Source organism: Eretmochelys imbricata, chromosome 1 (assembly GCF_965152235.1).
Source record: "Eretmochelys imbricata isolate rEreImb1 chromosome 1, rEreImb1.hap1, whole genome shotgun sequence".
Taxonomy (NCBI): domain Eukaryota; kingdom Metazoa; phylum Chordata; order Testudines; family Cheloniidae; genus Eretmochelys; species Eretmochelys imbricata.
The window spans coordinates 73,244,220-73,264,574 of NC_135572.1; positions in this window are offsets into that span (position 1 = coordinate 73,244,220).

A 20,355-nucleotide genomic window follows, 5' to 3' on the forward strand; every position below is an offset into this window, starting at 1 on the left:
CTAGATTACTTACTAACTCTATAGGAGTTGGATTGCTTGCTTTCTTGATCTGTCCCAGGCAGAGGCATCGCACAGACAGACAAGGACTTTCTGTCCCCCCACCCTGTCCCGTCCTCCCCGATTTGAAAGTATCTTGTCCCCTTATTGGTCATTTTGGTTAGGTGCCAGCCAGGTTACTTGAGCTTCTTAACCCTTTACAGGTAAGAGGATTTTATAGTACTGGAGTACTTGTGGCACCTTAGAGACTAACCAATTTATTTGAGCATAAGCTTTCGTGAGCTAAAGCTCACTTCATTAGATGCATACTGTGGAAAGTACAGAAGATCTTTTTATACCCACATCTTTTTATACATGCTGGAAATGGCCCAACTTGATTATCATACACATTGTAAGGAGCGTGATCACTTTAGATAAGCTATTACCAGCAGGAGAGTGGGGTGGGGGGAGAGAAAACCTTTTGTAGTGGTAAACACCCATTTTTTCATGCTTTGTGTGTATAAAAAGATCTTTTGTACTTTCCACAGTATGCATCTAATGAAGTGAGCTGTAGCTCACGAAAGCTTATGCTCAAATAAATTGGTTAATCTCTAAGGTGCCACAAGTACTCCTTTTCTTTTTGTGAATACAGACTAACACGGCTGTTATTCTGAAACCTTTTATAGTACTGTATCAGAAGCTTCTTAACCCTTTCCCTTTATATTTATGACAAGTACCTATACAAGTGATGATAAAACAAGCAATGCTTTATTAAAGTACCTGAAATAATGGAGAGGAATAACATGAGGACTATGACTCTGAGAATGAGGTATAAAAGAAAAGTACGTGAGAGCTGAAGCTGATGGTATTCAGGTAATATTGAAATTCTAATTAAAGATAATGTTTTCAAATCTGGGTGTCTAAAGTTAGGCTACGTATTTAGGCACTTAAATAAAAATAGCCTGAATTTCAAAGGGGTTAAGTATCTGCTGTGTGTAGCTCTTTTTAACTTCAGTGGATCTGTGGGTGCTCTGCACTTCTGAAAATCAGGTCTCCTATATTCAGGTGCCTAAATATTGATTTAAAAAAAAAAGAAAAACAAGAAAAAACCTAACCCTAGGCAGTGAGTTTTGAAAACACCAAGCAATTTTTCCCCATTAGTTTAGAGTTTTAAAGACCTGGCTTCAAAAAACAAACCTCATATTTTTATGTAGACTAAGGAAAGTACCATGCTAGACTAGATTCTGTAAACTTGAGGAGCGATGCCATTAATTTACTTACACATTTTTATAACTTTTAGAATTTTTTTGAACTTTTAAAATGGATTTTTTAATTATTGCTGACAACTAATCTTTACTTTGTTTGGACTTTTAGGGGGAAAATAACCAAATTAATAAGATTTTAAAACCGTTGATTTTGCATGTAGAACACATTAAGTACTTTATATTATATTTAGTATGTATTTGATATTATGAGTTCGTATAATGAAATTAATACTCATATAATACTCATTCACAGCATACATAAAAGGAATTGCTTTGTGTATGCTGTGAATATATATTAACAGTACTTTAATAAATTGAAGTTGATGAAATCCAATTTGGTCCACAGACAAGTTAACATGTCTGAAGGTGATTCTGACCTTCTGCTCTGTCAGTTTGATGTGTTTAAAATTTCTTTTCCTTTTTTTCCCCTTGTATGGCAATAAAAAGGAGAATTAAATAGCAACAAATATATGGCACAGTAAATATAAGCATCTGACTGAAAACCATGAAAGCAATGAAATCCAGCAGAGTGGATGAAATTTTGTATTTAATTCACACCATAGGACTTAATTGTTGTACTGGTCTCCCAGCAGTGCATGAGCTTTTACCAGTGTGTTCAACAACCAAAGACACATTTCATTAGTGAAGATGTAGAGAATACAACGTCTGTGTAACACACATTGAACTATTAATTAAAATTAAATTTAAAAGTTTATTATTATTTGTGCTTACAGGGCTCAACCAAGACTGAGAGCACCATTGCACAAGGCACTGTACAAACACATAGTAAAAGACAACCCTTGCCCACAGACTTTACAGTCTACTTGGTCAGTATCATTATCTCTTCTGCCACAATACATACGGAAAACCTAACAGCGGTTATGGAATGCGTATGCTGTGTCATTGCTTTACCAGACTCACAAATATTGCTTCCTGTTTCCATGTGTTCTCCCCCATCTGTTTGTTATTGCCATCTGTTTTCTCTTGTCTTATGCTTGGACTGAAAACTCTTTTGGGGCACGGGCTGTCTTTTTGTTATGTGTTTGTACATTGCCTAGAACAATGGGGTCCTGGTCAAATATTAGAGTCTGTAGGTGCTGCAATACTACAGATAAAAAAGAAAAGGAGGACTTGTGGCACCTTAGAGACTAACAAATTTATTTGAGCATAAGCTTTCGTGAGCTACAGCTCACTTCATCGGAAACATTCAGTGGAAAATACAGTGGGGAGATTTATATACACAGAGAACATGAAAAAATGGGTGTTATCATACACACTGTAAGGAGAGTGATCACTTAAGATGAGCTAATACGAGCAGGAGAGCGGGGAGGGGGGGAGAAAACCTTTTGTAGTGATAATCAAGGTTGGCCATTTCCAGCAGTTGTTTATTATGCTCAAATAAATTGGTTAGTCTCTAAGGTGCCACAAGTACTCCTTTTCTTTTTGCGAATACAGACTAACATGGCTGGTACTGAATGTATGAATACTACAGATAGTAAATAAATAAATAAATAAATAAATATCCTTATTTTACAGATTGACAGCGCAATCATCTTCCCCACAAAGCCTGAGTGTGGCACCTGGTCTTCCTATACAATGCATGGGGAAAGATGGGTGCTTTAGAATATGACACAGGGAGTCACCTAAGCTAACCCATACCTAAGCTTACCAATGGGAGATGTCGGCAAGAGGGGTGTGTCTTAAGCCCCATCCTTCTCATGGACATAGGGACCTAAATCCACTCTGTAGGGAGATGCTTGAACCTGCTTGTGATCCATGAATTGGAGGAAGATAAGCACTCCTCCACCTATATTCTTGCAGAGCCCAATCCAGTAGGCATGTTTAGAGGCTTCTCAATTCCATATATATCAGCCAAGGAAGAAATGGCCCTTCTTTATACCTTTTAGCCAAGTGGTTAGGGTACTCACCTGGGATCTGGAAGACTGCCTGTTCAATTCACCCCTCTGCCTGATGAGAAGGGATTTGAACAGGGATGTGCCATCTCTCAGGTGAGTGCTCTAATCGCCTGACTATGGAATATTTTGAGGGGGGTGGATGTCTTTGAATCTCTGTATTTAATAAAATAATTGAATAATAAAATATTAATAGGGCCAGAGAATCACTCTATAGCCCAGTGGTTAGAGCACAGTCAAGAGGTGACATATCGCTGTTCAACTCCCTTCTCATCTGGCAGACATGAATTGAACTGGGGCAGTCCCACATCCCCGGAGTAGCCTAACCACTAGTATAGGCAGGTTCTTCTCTCTGTTTTGTGTGGCCTCAGTGCATACATACCAGATTGGGCCCCACACACTGATCACTCTGGGGCTTTGGCAGGAAATATGCGTCCGGACACTTCGAGTGAGTCCTAAAGTCAGGATCATAGGTGACTAGGGAACTTTTACTAAAACCTAGGTGCCAAGTGAGTTTAGGCATCAACAGGGTTAGGCTGCAGCTGAGCAGGTGTTTTGTGGATGGCACTGGCACCTAAAAGTGGGACTTACGTGCCTAAAGAGAATTCTGTTTTGGATCAGTATTTTTATAATACTGCCATTTTTTGACCCAAGTATCTAGTCAAAGTTTTCAGGGCCCTGGGAAATATTCCAACCAGACAGAAATTGATGAAGGAGTCTGGTATTTTCCTTGTTTATTTACAGGAATCGTATAAAGTCCTGCTTCTCTAAATGCAGGAGAAATCAGAAATTAAAGAATATTTTCTTAGTTTTCAGCATCAAGCCTCTTGAGTCAACACCAACCTAAAAAAACCTCTCTTTTGCTAGCTTTATCCAGGGTCATACACTGTGTTCACAGGCTCCTACTTGACTTTCAGTGGGTCTCTCTTTTGTCTGTCCATTTGTCTTTTTTACTCTCTCACATACACACATACAAACACATACACAGGCTCACAATACCCACTCTCTGCCCACCTGTTATGAGTTTCTGGACAGACTATTAGGTCTTGTTTAAGGAATGGTCCTTTTTCTTATCACTATCTTAAGTGAAGGGTGCATCCACACATTAATTTTAACTCAATCCATAACAAGGTTTCACTCAGCTCATATCAATAACAACCTTTTACATATTTTAAGACTATGATCCTCCTCAGCCTTCTCCTCTGCAGACTGAACTTGCCCAGTTCTTTCAACTTTTCCTTATAGGTCAGGTTTTCTAAACTTATAATTTTTGCACTCTTCTGGACTCTCTCCAGTTTGTCCACATTTTTCTTAAATTTATCAGCATATTCTCCAGTCTCTCATCCAAGTCATTAATGAAAATATTAAATAGCATTAAAACCAAGACAAATCCCTTCAGGACCCCATTGTCCTCTCCAAATTAACAGTGAGCTATTGATAAGTGCTCTTCGAATATGACCTTTCAGCCAATTTGTACACTCATCTGATAGTAATTTCATCTGGACTACATTTCCTTTGTTTGTTTATGAGAATGTCACATGGGACAGTGTCAAAAGCCCTATTTAAGTCTAGATATATCATACCTAGTGCTTTCCCGTTATCCATAGGTTGATTACCGGATCAAAAAAAAAGGAAATTAGATTGCTTTGGTATGATTTGTTCCTGATAAATCCATATTGGTTATTACTTGATTGTTTAACAATTTATTCCAGTATCTTTCTTGGTATCAAAGTCAGGCTAACTTGTTTATAAGTCCCTAGGTCTTCCTTTCCCCCCTTTTGAAATTAGGGGAAATATTTTGTTTCTTTTGGGGTCAAACAAAACATTTCTTTTAACAGGAATGTATTTTACCTTGTTTTCCTCCAATAAATCAAGCTAAATTTCTAAATTAAATCTTTTTTCAAATGAAAATTACCAACATTTAATTTAAATTCTTTGCAAATTCAACTAATAGTTTCAGCATAAAAGAAAATTTGCAAAGAGTTTCAGTTAACACTTAAATTTTTTGCCAGGGGTGAGGTGGGGAGAATACGTTATTCATCCAAAAAAATTGCCCAACTCTACTTTGAAATGGCAAATTCAAATCTCTGTACGGTTTGTATTGGTTGTATTATGGAGTTAAGATCTTAGATATTAGATATAAGTACATTGCAAAAAACTAATGATCAAAACTCACTAAAAGATACCTATTACATTCACTATAAAGCTCCCTTCCCCTTTCAAGAATGTTAACTGTATTTTTAGAATTAAAAAGTTAATTTCTCACTGATATTGGAAATGCTATAAGCTCTATTTTTGACATCCAGTAGTAAAATATAATCTCAAATGCATGCAAGTACTGAAATTTGAAACTATATCACACAGTTTTGAGAATAATTTAATTTCACTACATCTGTTCAACAATAAAAAAAAGTTGTTATCTCTATGTTTAATTAGATGAACATATTTTAATTATCACAGCTAAAAACCATACCAGCCCCTCAAACAAAGTAACATGACACCATATTGTGAATCCGTTTTTTGTGTTGTACTGGATTCTTACTCACTAATACTGTAGAAAATATTACTTTTAATCACAATGTAATTAGAGTGGGAGTTCACAATTAAAAAAAATAGTGAAACTGCACTGATTTTACTTTTAATAAGTAATTGGATATTGTTATGTCTTTGTCTGCTATACTGAAGAGCCCTCTCCAATTTCTATTCCCCATAGAAATCAAATCACCCCTTAATCTTCTTTTAGATAATCTAAATTAATTGAGCTCCTTGAGTCTGTCATTATAAGGCATTTTTTCCAATCCTTTAAACATTCTCGTGGCTCTTCTCTCAACCCTCTCCAATTTTTCAACATCCTTCTAGAAGTGTGAACACCATTATTGCAGTAGCAGTCACACCAATACCGAATACAGAGATACTATAACATCCCTACTCCTATTTAATATTCCTGTTTACGTATCCAAAGACTGCATTAGTCCTTAGCCATAGTAATGTGCTGGTAGCTAATGTTCAGCTGGTTATCATCCATGAACCCCAAGACATTTTCAGAGTCACTGCATCCCATGATAGTCTCCCATCCTGTATGTCTGACCTACATTCTTTGATCCTGGAAGAATGATCTTACATTTGGAAGTATTGGAATATGTATTTTTTGCTTCTACACAGCTTATCTTGCAATCTAGGCTCAGTTTCAGAGAAATGGGGAGGACTGGATTAGACATCCATACCTTGAATTTTGCTCTTCTTTACGTCACACCAGTCGTTATTAACTGGACACTATAGTTTGCGAAGAAAGGATAAAAATTACACAATTAGATAATATCTCTGAATAAAATAGCCACCACTATCATTAACAGTCCTGTTAACTAGGCAATTTTTTTTAATGGCTGAACAATCATTTTTGTTTAGATCTATCAATACACCAAAAAGACACTACTTAATACAGAAAATATCATTTTAACATAACTCTTTCTTCTGACTAGTTAAAAGTCAATGGAATTATTCTCATGTTTAAAGCTAAGCACATGCTCAAGAATTTTCCAGTATCTGGGCTTGTTTGCAGGCCCAATACCTTTTACCAAACAGATGTTTTTGTGTGGGTAGCTTACTTTTTAAAATTCAATGACGGACTGCAGGAAATGGTATAGGCCAGGTATCTACTGTGCTTCAAATATATGTTTTTAGTAGAGTGTAATGGAATTTTTGATCAAATTTCTAAATTAGCACCAGCACTCCTTGCATATATTGCTTAGTTGTAAATTCTCCTTCTATTTATACATTTTATAAAGGCATGTAGCTATCTCCATATCGAAGTAAAATGAGTGCCATAGATAATTTTGTTTTGAGATATGGAGTATAGAATGAGCATGTGAATCGATATTACCTTATAACTGCTATTTTCTGTAACAGCTGACAGTGAGATACTCAATATGAGACTTCTGCTTTTAGATTTTCCTTATCTTTTCTTAGCTTTAGCAAAATGACCATGGTTCCCAATATTCATTCTAGCATGCTGCTGTTACCTATTAATCTTGCCAATGTAGGGATTGATCCTGCTTACATTGAATGAATGTGAGCTTTGCCACTGATTTCAGTGGGAGTAAGACTGGGCTGAAAACTTCCAACACTTCTTCTTGGTTCCTGTTGCCCTACTATGTGCATGAATCTATTAGTCAACCAGTTCTCCAACCAAAACCAACAGAGGTCAGTAGACACCAACAGAGACCAGCACAAGCCAGTGTTGAACAGAAGGATTCTACTGGATTTTCAAATAGGCAAAAACAATGAGGAGTCCTTGTGGCACCTTAGAGACTAACAAATTTATTTGGGCATTTATTTGGGCAAATAAATCATAGAATCATAGAATATCAGGTTTGGAAGGGACCTCAGGGGGTCATTTAGTCCAACCCCCTGCTCAAAGCAGGACCAATCCCCAACAAAATCATCCCAGCCAGGGCTTTGTCAAGCCTGACCTTAAAAATATCTAAGGAAGGAGATTCCACCACCTCCCTAGCTAACGTCTTCCAGTGTTTCACCACCCTCCTAGTGAAAAAGTTTTTTTCTAATATCCAACCTAAACCTCCCCGACTACAACTTGAGACCATTACTCCTTGTTCTGTCATCAGCTACCACTGAGAACAGTCTAGATCCATCCTCTTTGGACCACCCCCTTTCAGGTAGTTGAAAGCAGCTCTCAAAACCCCCTCATTCTTCTCTTCCGCAGACTAAACAATCCCATTTCCCTCAGCCTTTCCTCATAAGTCATGTGTTCCAGTCCCCTAATCATTTCTGTTGCCATATGCTGGACTCTTTCCAATTTTTCCACATCCTTCTTGTACTGTGGGGCCCAAAACTGGACACAGTACTCCAGATGAGGCCTCACCAATGTCAAATAGAGGGGAATGATCATGTCCCTCAATCTGCTGGCAATGCCCCTACATATACATCCCAAAATGCCATTGGCCTTCTTGGCAACAAGTGCACACTGTTGACTCATATCCAGCTTCTTGTTCACTGTAACCCCTAGGTCCTTTTCTGCAGAACTGCTGCCAAGCCATTCGGTCCCTATTCTGTAGTGGTGCATGGGATTCTTCCGTCCTGAGTGCAGGACTCTGCGCTTGTCCTTGTTGAACCTCATCAGATTTCTTTTGGCCCAATCCTCTAATTTGTCTAGGTCCCTGTGTATCCTATCCCTACCCTCCAGCGTATCTACCTCTCCTCCCAGTTTAGTGTCATCTGCAAACTTGCTGAGGGTGCAATCCACACCATCCTCCAGATCATTAATGAAGATATTGAGCAAAACCGCCCCGAGGACCGACCCTTGGGGCACTCCACTTGATACTGGCTGCCAGCTAGACATGGAGCCATTGATCACTACCTGTTGAGCCCGACAATCTAGCCAACTTTCTATCCACCTTATAGTCCATTCATCCACCCCATACTTCTTTAACTTACCGGCTAGAATACTGTGGGAGACCATGTCAAAAGCTTTGCTAAAGTCAAGGAACAACACATCCACCGCTTTCCCTTCATCCACAGAACCAGTTATCTCATCATAGAAGGCAATTAGATTAGTCAGGCATGACTTGCCCTTGGTGAATCCATGCTGACTGTTCCTGATCACTTTCCTCTCCTCTAAGTGCTTCAGAATTGATTCCTTGAGGACCTGCTCCATGATTTTTCCAGGGACTGAGGTGAGGCTGACTGGCCTGTAGTTCCCAGGATCCTCCTTCTTCCCTTTTTAAAGATGGGCACTACATTAGCCTTTTTCCAGTTGTCTGGGACTTCCCCCGATCACCATGAGTTTTCGAAGATAATGGCCAATGGCTCTGCAATCACATCCACCAACTCCTTTAGCACTCTCGGATGCAGTGCATCTGGCCCAATGAACTTGTGTTCGTCCAGCTTTTCTAAATAGTCCCGAACCACTTCTTTCTTCACAGACGGCTGGTCACCTCCTCCCCAGGGCTGTGCTGCCCAGTGCAGTAGTCTGGGAGCTGACCTTATTCGTGAAGACAGAGGCAAAAAATGCATTGAGTACATTAGCTTTTTCCACATCCTCTGTCACTAGGTTGCCTCCCTCATTCAGTAAGGGGCCCACACTTTCCTTGACTTTCTTCTTGTTGCTAACATACCTGAAGAAACCCTTCTTGTTACTCTTAACATGGCTTGCTAGCTGCAACTCCAGGTGTGATTTGGCCTTCCTGATTTCACTCCTGTATGCCCGAGCAATATTTTTATACTCTTCCCGGGTCATTTGTCCAATCTTCCACTTCTTGTAAGCTTCTTTTTTGTGTTTAAGATCAGCAAGGATTTCACTGTTGAGCCAAGCTGGTCGCCTGCCATATTTACTATTCTTTCTACAGATTGGGATGGTTTGTCCCTGTAACCTCAATAAGGATTCTTTAAAATATAGCCAGCTCTTCCCAACTCCTTTCCCCCTCATGTTATTCTCCCAGGGGATCCTGTCCATCAGTTCCCTGAGGGAGTCAAAGTCTGCTTTTCTGAAGTCCAGGGTCCATATTCTGCTGCTCTCCTTTTTTCCCTGTGTCAGGATACTGAACTCGAGCATCTCAGGGTCACTGCCTCCCAGGCTCCCATCCACTTTAGCTTCCCCTACTAATTCTTAATTAATTCTTAATTTTTAAGTCAACTAACTGGAGGAATTTGGAGAAAAGTAAGGAAAATGATTAAGGGTTTGATTTAGGAAGGAAGAGTAAAAGAATGGAGGGAACACCCCAATGAGGTGCTGAGAACATCTTGCATGAGGCTGAGAACTGTCTTCTCGGTCACTGAAGTCAGTGGGAGCTGGGAATGCCGAGCATCTCTTAAGATGTGCCTATTACATCCCTGGAGCAGACTCTAATATGTACATCATGGATAAATGATGACAATAGATATAACTGTTGACAAGTACTTCCAAGGTACAAACTGATGGCCCAGTAGAGTACCCATGGAACTCAATGGCAAAACTATTGATTGCACTGAGGAAAAGATCAGGCTTTAAAGTGGAAATGGAATGGTTTAGGGACGTAACGAGATTATGGGGTGTAATTTAGAGAAACCAATCAAAGAAAACTTTTGGCTGAATATCTGGAAAGCTCTCTTCACAGTGAAGTTTCTTCAACTGTGGAGATTAGTTTTTGAGAAATACAAAAATAATGTTGGCAAAAGAAACACACCATAATAGAGAAGAGCAATCAAAGAGCAATCAAGAAAAAGAAGTGTAAATTAGCAGAAAAACAGAAGAAAGTTACAAGAAACACAATGAAACTAAGCATGCATCAATTACTATATAAATGGATACCATAAATTTGACAGAAAGGAAACAAGTGTAGGTCAGTACCATTGTAATGCAGGAGGGGGAACACAAAAACACCACTCTAACTTCAGCCACTACATTTATGAACTCCAAAAGATCACTAAGAGCCTCAAAATCCTCACTTCATCCAAGTGAGGCCAGGACCCACTCATTAGCCATGATATATATTGGAACCAAAAGCACACCATCCCTCTGACTGGGAGATGTCCGCACCACAGTTGCCCAGTAATCCCATCCTTCCTGAGTTCCAACTCCCTTTGTCTCACCAGCATACAGCAAAGTCCTTCGCTAAGGATTTCATGCTGCACTCTGATCTGTAGCCAGTTCACAAGGATAAGGAGACATCCAGGCACTAGAAGAGTTGTCTCCCCATGTCCTTTCTGATAACCTTAACCAAAAATGGAAGATTTGATATGGGACATAGCTGGCTCGATTATGTGCATCAGGGCCCATGACTGGGGGTTCTAGACTACACCCCAATATAAAAATTAATAATAATAATAATAATTAATAATTAATAATTAATAATTAATAATTAATAAATCAGCTTTATCAATGATATCCACTTTATCAGTTGTTAGGCAAGTGTTAGTAATTATTATGTAGACTGTTCTTAAAATGAACAAATACTGCACACAGTACGAAAGTTAATGGTGCTTAAACTCATCTTGCCTCTCAAGCCTACTGTGTTCAGAGGAATTAATCTCTGTTAATGCAAACTGGTCTTGAAAATGACTTGTTCTGATTTCTACAGTTTTTGACTCAGGATATTCTCACATAAATTTTAAATGAAACATATTGTATCAAAGTATACTATTTAATACATGCAAGATTGTAAAACGATTCCGTCAAAGTATGATTGTTTTTTATTTATTACCATAAAAGTATTGCATTAATGCCCTATATGGTTTATGTAGTTCCCTGGACAGACCACTTTAAAGAACACTTTAAAGAGTCAGATCCCTGTGCCAAGGATTATACAGTTAACATTTGGCAAATGACCACCATCTATCTTTAAGCAGGGGGAGAGGGGTATTTGGCTGGTTGGCCGAATGAGAGGAACAGTGCTTTATGGCTTGAAGGCGATGAAAACTCTTGCAAAAGGGTGGCGTGGTTGCTGTCTGATCCCCTGGGGATGAGGGATTTAAAAGGGGCAGACTTGTGCCTTAACCCTCCCTTTTCGCACATAGCAGGCTGAGGTAGTACCCACCCTCCCTCCCCTTTAATTGGTAAAATACCAGGTTTGGTCTAGACTTGCTGTGCCGCCCCTTTGTCGAGAGGGGCTGGGAAAGAATTTTTCCCTTGCAACCATATTGACCTAGGTGGAGTTGGGTTTTTTAATGCCTTCCCCACAGCGGGTTCAGGGGGGCTCTGTTCATGTATGGCATGAAGGGTGGTGGTAGGCCATCTGTCACAACTCATTATTTAAGTGTAGGGTGGATGTCCAGTGCAGGTACTCCATAGGAAAGGTATACAGTGACTGGATAAATGCTTGGAAAAGGACTTAAAAAGAGGTGTTCATTAAAGGAGTGAATGGAGGTCGTTGGGAATCCTCTGGTTGGTACAGCAGGAAACCAACCCCCCATTATTATAGCCCCATTAACTCTCCTACAAGGAAGGGGGTGGATGGTAAGGTCCCGGCAATGGATTTGCTGGAGAAACCTGGATGGAAAAAGAGGGGGAACTGGTAAAAGCCCCCCCACCCCCCTGCCGGATAATTATGGAATAAACATGGGAATGCCTGCACTGTACACTTTTATCTTCTGGATAGTTCCAGACATCTAATAATAAAGTTAAAGCCTGATTAAACCCATGTCAAATGTATCCTGTCCTTCTTTTGGTATAGCCAGACAACATAATTACATAATTCAGTATTTCTCAGCCACAGGATCTGCCTGTAGAACAGCTACCATTTGCTGCAGTACTGTACTCCAAAATATAAGCTTTCCCTTTTTGAAAAAGTTTTTAGCCCTTATTGTTGCAAAGATAACTCTCTTAAAGTAAACTGAAATTCCATCCTCATAAGTCTGAGGACAGCTTTAAAGCTAACCTCTAATGAACGGTATGTCTACACTACGGCTGTCAGCTGTCTGCCCACTCTGGGTATCACAGACTTGAACTAGCTCAGATTGAGCTAGATAGCTAAAAATAGTCCTGTGCACGTTGTGGCACATGTGGGGTAGCCTCAAAGCTCAAATCCAGGAGGCTGGGTGGACTTGGACTCGGGAGCCAATGCCCGTGCCGTAACATGAGCACTGCTAGTTTTAGCACATTAACTTGAGTTGAGTTAGCATGTGTCTGTCTATCCGTGCCTGGAATCACACTTCCCAAATGCAAGGTATACAGACCCTGCATGTCCAATATTTCAAGGTACTGAGGGCCTTGTGGACCTTGTAAGTTCAAGCCCTTAGAGAGGTATGAATTGTCCTTCACCTAATTGTGTTCTTGATCAAAGGATGCCAACTAAAATGTTAATATTAACTATTTCACTTCTGATCAATCACAAATTGCTTCCCAAACTTTCTCAAGTTCCAGAAGTTCCTGCTACGCTACGTCCAGTTGTCAAAACCTCCTATGCACCCCTGACCACTTCAACAAAGCAGGTATATGTTGTCAGTATACAATCAGCAGGGCATTGAAAAGTGTTGAGGTACAGTCAAACTCAATTTAATATAAAAATAAGCAACAGAAGCAATACAATATTCATTGTGCAAGATATTTTCATTGTTAATTCAATAAAAACATCTTTTTTAATTACCCTGAGGCTATTGCAGAATTTTTTGGTTGCCCCGCCAGAGTGTTGCAGAAAGAAGGGTTCCTTGTTTTAGAATTTGAGTGCCACTTGTTCAGTATGATATGTGGGACAACAGTTTGTTAGGAAGAAAGGATACTGGGCTAGATGGACCTTTGGCCTGACCGAGTAGGACTGTTCTTATGGTCTTAGTTCCATTGCAACATTGAAATTGAGTTTACTGAAAGGAGAATACTGTTCAGTTGGTTATGTTAGTATAAACATGCCCTTTATTTATACAGTCTACATAACTGTGTGATGGGGCATGCAGGCCCCACACTGGCAAGGAGTGAGTTAATGAGGGCCTGTGGATCCAGTAACCTCCCTCCTTCCCACTACACCTGTAGCAGATGTCAGGTATGGAAAAGGGAGTTATAAGGAAGATCCCAGCTCAGTTTGGGGCTGACCTGGGAGAAGAACACAAATCTGTTTCTGCCTCTGTGGGGGAAAATAGGTTTCAGCCAAGAGTGCAAGAGAGCTTGCTGCTTTGACAAGCCTCCTGGTGGATGAGAAGACTGGTCCCAGGAAGATTGACTAAAAGGACTGGCTGCATGAAGACAAGCCCTGTAGAGAACAGAAGGATCCTGCCAAAGACTCCTCAGATGACCCCGGTTTTCAGTTCATAGTATTCCTTTATTTTTCTGGATGTTAATACCCCAGAGGAAGTGGAACTTAAGTGTTCTTTAGACAGAGAGTTAAGGTGCCCACTGCACTGGCCCTGTGAAAGGCAGCAACCAAATGTCAGAGATGCTGTGACAGGGTGAGTAGTACGTCATTTTGCCACAAGGGGGCACGACCAGGGGCACATGGGGGCACAGTCACAACTGACTGAAGTTAGGGTAGGAGATTGCAGATGGTCATTCCATATCCTCACTTCTTACTGATGCTGCCTGAAAAAAAGGAAAACCAACTGAAAGAGGGGGCAGGGAGGGGGAAGTGAAGAAAGTCTGGAATATTCCAAAACTTCCCTTCTTTTACTCCAGTCCTTGCACTGATGAGTAATATATGAAACCTGCACAGTGAGATCCTGCCACTCTTAGTCTCACTGAATTAGAGTACCACACTCTTCAACCAGTTCCATACCCTGTATGAGGAGGTGGAGAAGCAGAATGTGGTTTAGATGAATCATTGTAAACTTAATGTTTCAGTGTCTAACTAATTTCTCTTTTACACTGTTACTACCAGCTGAACTATTTTGTCTCTTAGAGTATCTCTGCCCCTCCTTGCTTTACCTCCTTCACTGAAATGTATGTCAACCTACCCCCTCTGCCCATCCTCTTCCACTGGTGTGTCAACTCTGTACACAATCACTTCCATACTATCTTCTACATGTCACTGCATGCTTCCACATATATGATCTCATCTGCAAGGCTCTGATCCTATCTATCCTCATAGCCCTCTTAAAGACCCACTTCTGCTGTGCTGCTTACAGTAAATTGGACTTGTATAAAAATAATTGCCAATTTACCTGACTGTCCTTATACTCTGCACAAGGACAGTATCTCTTTGAAGGCTTGGGAGGTACCGAGAACATCAGGAGCACTACAAGAAATAATACATAATCAAAATAGAGAACCAATTAGATCTGTGTGGATGCTTTATCTAACATTTTAAATGCACTTGAACTCAGAACTTCCCCCAGGATAGTAACATTGTTCCATGTGGGCTTGGCAATTCCCACTGCGGCTGGATGGCCACTCCCTCATCTTGCAGCTTTGAGTTAGACTAGAGCTCATCATAACTTTTTTGAACAAAAAAAATATTCCCCATGGAAGATGTGGTTTTGTCAAAACTGATTTTTTCACAATTAATATTTTTGATTTTTCATCTGGAAAATTCTAGATGGAAAATGCCATTTTGTTTAGAAAATTCCCACACAAAATACTACATTTTTCAGCTGAAAAATTTTTAAAGGAGATTTTTTTCAGGATATATATTTGTGCGGGGGTGGCATGGGAGGGAGAATTAGGTTTACCAACACTCTGTAGTTAAGATCAGTGCCACCCTAGTCCATCAGGGTTTTGGGAGCAGTAGTATGATGTCTTGTTTTCTTCCATCCACTATAAAGAGCACTTGAATCATTCCTATCTCCTACTAGAACTGACTGCAAGACTGAGGTGGAGAAAACAATTTGGAAGTATTTGTGCAAGTAGCAAATGGATGCTAGAGAATATCAGTTGGCTTTCAAAATGTAATTGTAAATGGGGAATTATCGCTGAGTGGGTGTGTTTCTAATGAGGTCCAATGGGAATCTGTTTGTGGCTGTCATAAATATAAAGGGAAGGGTAAACCCCTTTAAAATCCCTCCTGGCCAGAGGAAAAATCCTCTCACCTGTAAAGGGTTAAGAAGCTAAAGGTAACCTTGCTGACACCTGACCAAAATGACCAATGAAGAGAAAAGATACTTTCAAAAGCTGGGAGGAGGGAGAAAAACAAAGGGTCTGTGTCTGTCTGTATGCTGCTTTTGCCGGGGACAGAACAGGAATGGAGTCCTAGAATTTTTAGTAAGTAATCTAGCTAGGTACTTGTTAGATTATGATTTCTTTAAATGGCTGAAAAAAAGAACTGTGCTGAATAGAATGACTATTCCTGTCTGTGTGTCTTTTTTGTAACTTAAGATTTTGCCTAGAGGGATTCTCTATGTTTTGAATCTAATTACCCTGTAAGGTATCTACCATCCTGATTTTACAGGGGTGATTCCTTTACTTGTATTAAAAGTCTTCTTATAAGAAAACTGAATGTTTTTTCATTGCCCTGAGATCCAAGGGTTTGGGTCTGTGGTCACCTATGCAAATTGGTGAGGATTTTTACCAAACCTTCTCCAGGAAGTGGGGTGCAAGGGTTGGGAGGGTTTTGGGGGGAAAGATGTGTCCAAACTATGTTTCCCAGTAAACCCAGTTAAAGTTTGGTGGTAGCAGTGGAAATTCCAAGGGCAAAGGGTAAAATTAATTTGTACCTTGGGGAAGTTTTAACCTAACCTGGTAAAAGTAAGCTTAGGAGGTTTTCATGCAGGTCCCCACATCTGTACCCTAGAGTTCAGAGTGGGGAAGGAACCTTAGAGCGGCCCTCTGCTATTTATCATTTTTTTCAATGACCTGGAAGAAAATATAAAATCATCACTGACAAAAGTTTGTAGATGACCCAAAAATGGGGGGAGTAGTAAATAATAAAAAGGACAGATCACTGATGCAGAGCAATCTGGATGACTTGGCAAGCTGGATGCAAACAATCAAGAAGTGCTTTAAAATGGCTAAATGTAAATGTATACATTTAGGAAGAAAGAATGTAGACATTGCTTACAGGGTGAGGGATTCTATCCTGGAAAGCAGTGACTTTGAAAAAGATTTGGGGGGCTAATCAGCTTAACATGAGCTCCCAGTATGATGCTGGGACCAAAAATGCTGATAAGATCCTTGATGTGAAAACAGGAGAATCTCAAGAAGGAGGTGGAGAGCTTACATTACTGTTGTGACAATTGCTGGAATGTTGTGTTGAGTTCTGGTGCCCACAGCTGAAGACATATGTTGATAATTTGGAGAGGGTTCAGAGAAGAGCTACAAGAACTGTTAAAGTATCAGAAAACTTGTCTTATAATGATAGACTCAGGCTCAATCTATTTAGTTTAACAAAGAGAAGGTAAAGGGTGAGTTTATTACAGTCTATAAGTACTTACATGTGGAACAAATAGTAGATAATGGGCCATTCAATCTAGAAGAGAAAGATATATATGATCTAATGCCTGGATATTGAAGTTGGGCAAATTCAGACTAGAAATAAGGTGTGCATTTTTAACAGTGAGGGTAATTAACCATTGGAACAATTTACCAAAAGTCAGGATGGATATTCCATCACTACTAATTTTTAAATCAAGATTGCATAGTTTTCTAAAAGATATGCTCTAGGAATTATTTTGGGAAATTCTGTGGTCTGAATTATACAGGAAGTCAGATTAGATTATCACAGTGGTCCATTCTGGCCTGGAATCTATTAATCTAACTACTATGCTAAGATTTTGAGGTGCTTTCTCCCTTTTCTTTAGTGGATTGCTCCACTTGTTCATACACATTTTTTTGTATAAAGTTTCACTGTTGTGTTGTGCTGTTTCATAAGGTGGTATTGGTGTGGCTGGTGTGATGGTGCCCCCCATTAAGGCTTTATGGAAATATGCGTATGAATATATATGACATAACTGGAATGTATATTCCATACATATGCCAGGTAACAAATCTACATAAAGGTTATGATCTACTGAATCTATTAATCCTATTAGTATGCATGTATCATTTTTATATTCAAAGTTATGAATATCGGCCATGTACTGGCTTGATTTCTAAATAATCTTAGTAAAGCATTTGGTCAGTTCCTGGAGAAAGGAATTTGAAAAGTTAAGTGCCCGATCAAGAAGAACTCAAGGAACAAAGCATCTTGGAACACTCCAATCCACATAAGAATGTCTTCCTGGAGACATTCAAGATGCCATGTGGGTAATGGCTTCTGCCTGTAAAAACTGTGAGTCATGCATGGACATGTGACTTGCCCAGGTGACTCCAGAACTCCATCTTGGAGCTGGACTTTGCATAGGAGAGAGAAAGGGGGGCTCCACCCATAAGAGAAAGTCTATTTAAGCCCAGGGGAGACCCCTCCATTTTGTCTTCAGCTGGCTAAGGAGATAGCCTTTCCACCCGCAAGGATACCTGAAAGAAACTGGAACAAAGGACAATAAATACAGGGGGTGTGAGTGCTTGCTGGACCCAGACTAGAAGGAGGCTAGTCTGTAAAAGAGAGCTTACTGGAACTGGTTAGGTTTTTATCTGTATTCAGTTTGATTAGATATAGACTTGCATGTTTTATTTTATTTTGCTTGGTAATTCACTTTGTTCTGTCTGTTACTACTTGGAACCACTTAAATCCTACTTTCTGTATTTAATAAAATCACTTTTACTTATTAATTAACCCAGAGTACGTATTAATACTTGGTGGGGCAAACAGATGTGCATACCTCTCTATTGGTGTTATAGAGGGCGAACAAATAAATCCGTCTTACCCTGTATAATTCTACAGGTTCAAATCAAGTCTCTGGAGTACATCCACAGTTGGGATGGGTCATTCATTCCTTTGTTTAGAGCTTCAGTTTGTAGCAAAGTCCTTTCATAGGTAAGAAGCAGGATTGAAGACAAGATGGAGGAGCTGCCGCAGCTTTTTATATTCTCTTGCCATGTGGTCCCAAAGGCAAGCTGTCCATCACATGGCATGGAAAAACCTCAGAGTTCTGTCCATAGGCAGGTCCCTGCATGCCTTGCTGAGTCACAAAGTGTATCTGCCTTCTCTCAGTGGGTCAGTTGTATAGCTGATGGTCCTTAATGGACCATCAAGCAGGCTGGGCAGAGCTGATAACAACTTGTCTGGGATGTCACCCAGAAGCATAGCATAAGTTTGAAATACAGACAGTATAGAGCCAATATTCATAACTTTGAATACAAAAATGATACATACATACAAATAGGATTAATAGATTCAGTAGATCATAACCTTTACATAGATGTTACATGGCATATGTAGCATAGAACATATTCCAGTTATGTCATATATATTCATAAGCATATTTCCATAAAGCCTTATGGGAGGCACCATCACATCTGGCACTTGCTTTTGTAATGGTTCACTGTTTGCAGCTGCAGCTGAAGATATTAGAATTAGAAATAAAAGTCTAATGGTGAGCATGTCTTCCATTCCTATTATCCTATGTCCATATAGATATATCCTCAAAAGGATGAGGAACACAGGGCTTCAGCTGTCAAAAGCTAATGATTGTAATAGTGATGAAATATTCATCCTTTCAAGGTGAAAACATGATGCAGAATTTCAGTATTTGTTTGTTTAATGGATTTTCTTTTGAATTATCAGCCTGTCTCATACATACAGAAGCACTAGAGGTAAGCCCCGGAAGTGATTTAGCACTTTTGTCAGAGCAAAATCTTCTCGATTATTGTTTGCCTCTAAGCTTGGCTGAGATTCACTGCTTTGGGTTTAGAGTATTTATCTGTTTAAGGCAGTATTGAGTGAAGATGTCAGATCTCTAGCTGTTGGTCTGGACATGTGATGTAAAGGTGTTAATGAATACACATAATTCTGTATCCACATAGACTGATGTAGGAATCTTTGCCATCATCAAAGATGGTTGTTTTGTCCAGCATCGCTCTTTCTGTTTGGACAATTTTTTTTCAGCAAGACCATTGACTTGTTGTTCCCTTTCTTGGCTAGAAGATGAACTCAATGGTTGTATAACCATTATTTTTAATCTTCAGGCTTCAAGGGTTACAAGAAAAATGAAAAGGAAGCATTAGAATGAAAGGAAGATATCACACACTGACCTCAAATTGACCAGGCTTCAGTCCATGGTCAAACCTCAGTGGAGTGGGATTTACGTTTGAATTCCCAAATGATGTCCAAACATTCAAATGCTTTTACATGTCTAGCAACGGCTATATTAAAGAAAGTAGCCTCAGTCTTAACCAGCTCTGTAGGAAAAATTTACTGCCTTTGACATGCTCTCTTTACAAATTAGATCTTGCTTAATTAACTTCACTCTTACATAACCTAAGATTAGTTTACAAAAGAATATTAAAAGAAACTCCAAAGGGAGCATTTATTGAAATAAGTTGGCTAGATGCTACTCTATAGAGCAGCTTATTGTTTACTAATGATTGGATTTATAACTGACGTCTACTAGTTTTAATGATACAGTATTTTTTCTTAACTGTTCTTCACTGTGGCAGCAAGCTAGAAATAATAATAAAAAATATTGTCCAGCCTGCCATTCCCACTGTAATGTACTGTTGCAATAAAAAACTAGTTCATTAATGAAATGAACAAATATGAGCTATACTTAAAGCTACAAACAAACACACAAATTGCTGGTATAATTAAAAAGAAATGTAGAATATTTCAAATACCAGAATTGGGAACATTTTGATAGAGAATTCTTTGCTCAATTTAGGTTGATATCATGTTGTGGCCCTATGGTTATAACAATCACATTTATGTATAAAACAGAGAGAGCCACTTGGAGAAATCTGGCAAAGGTAATCAATG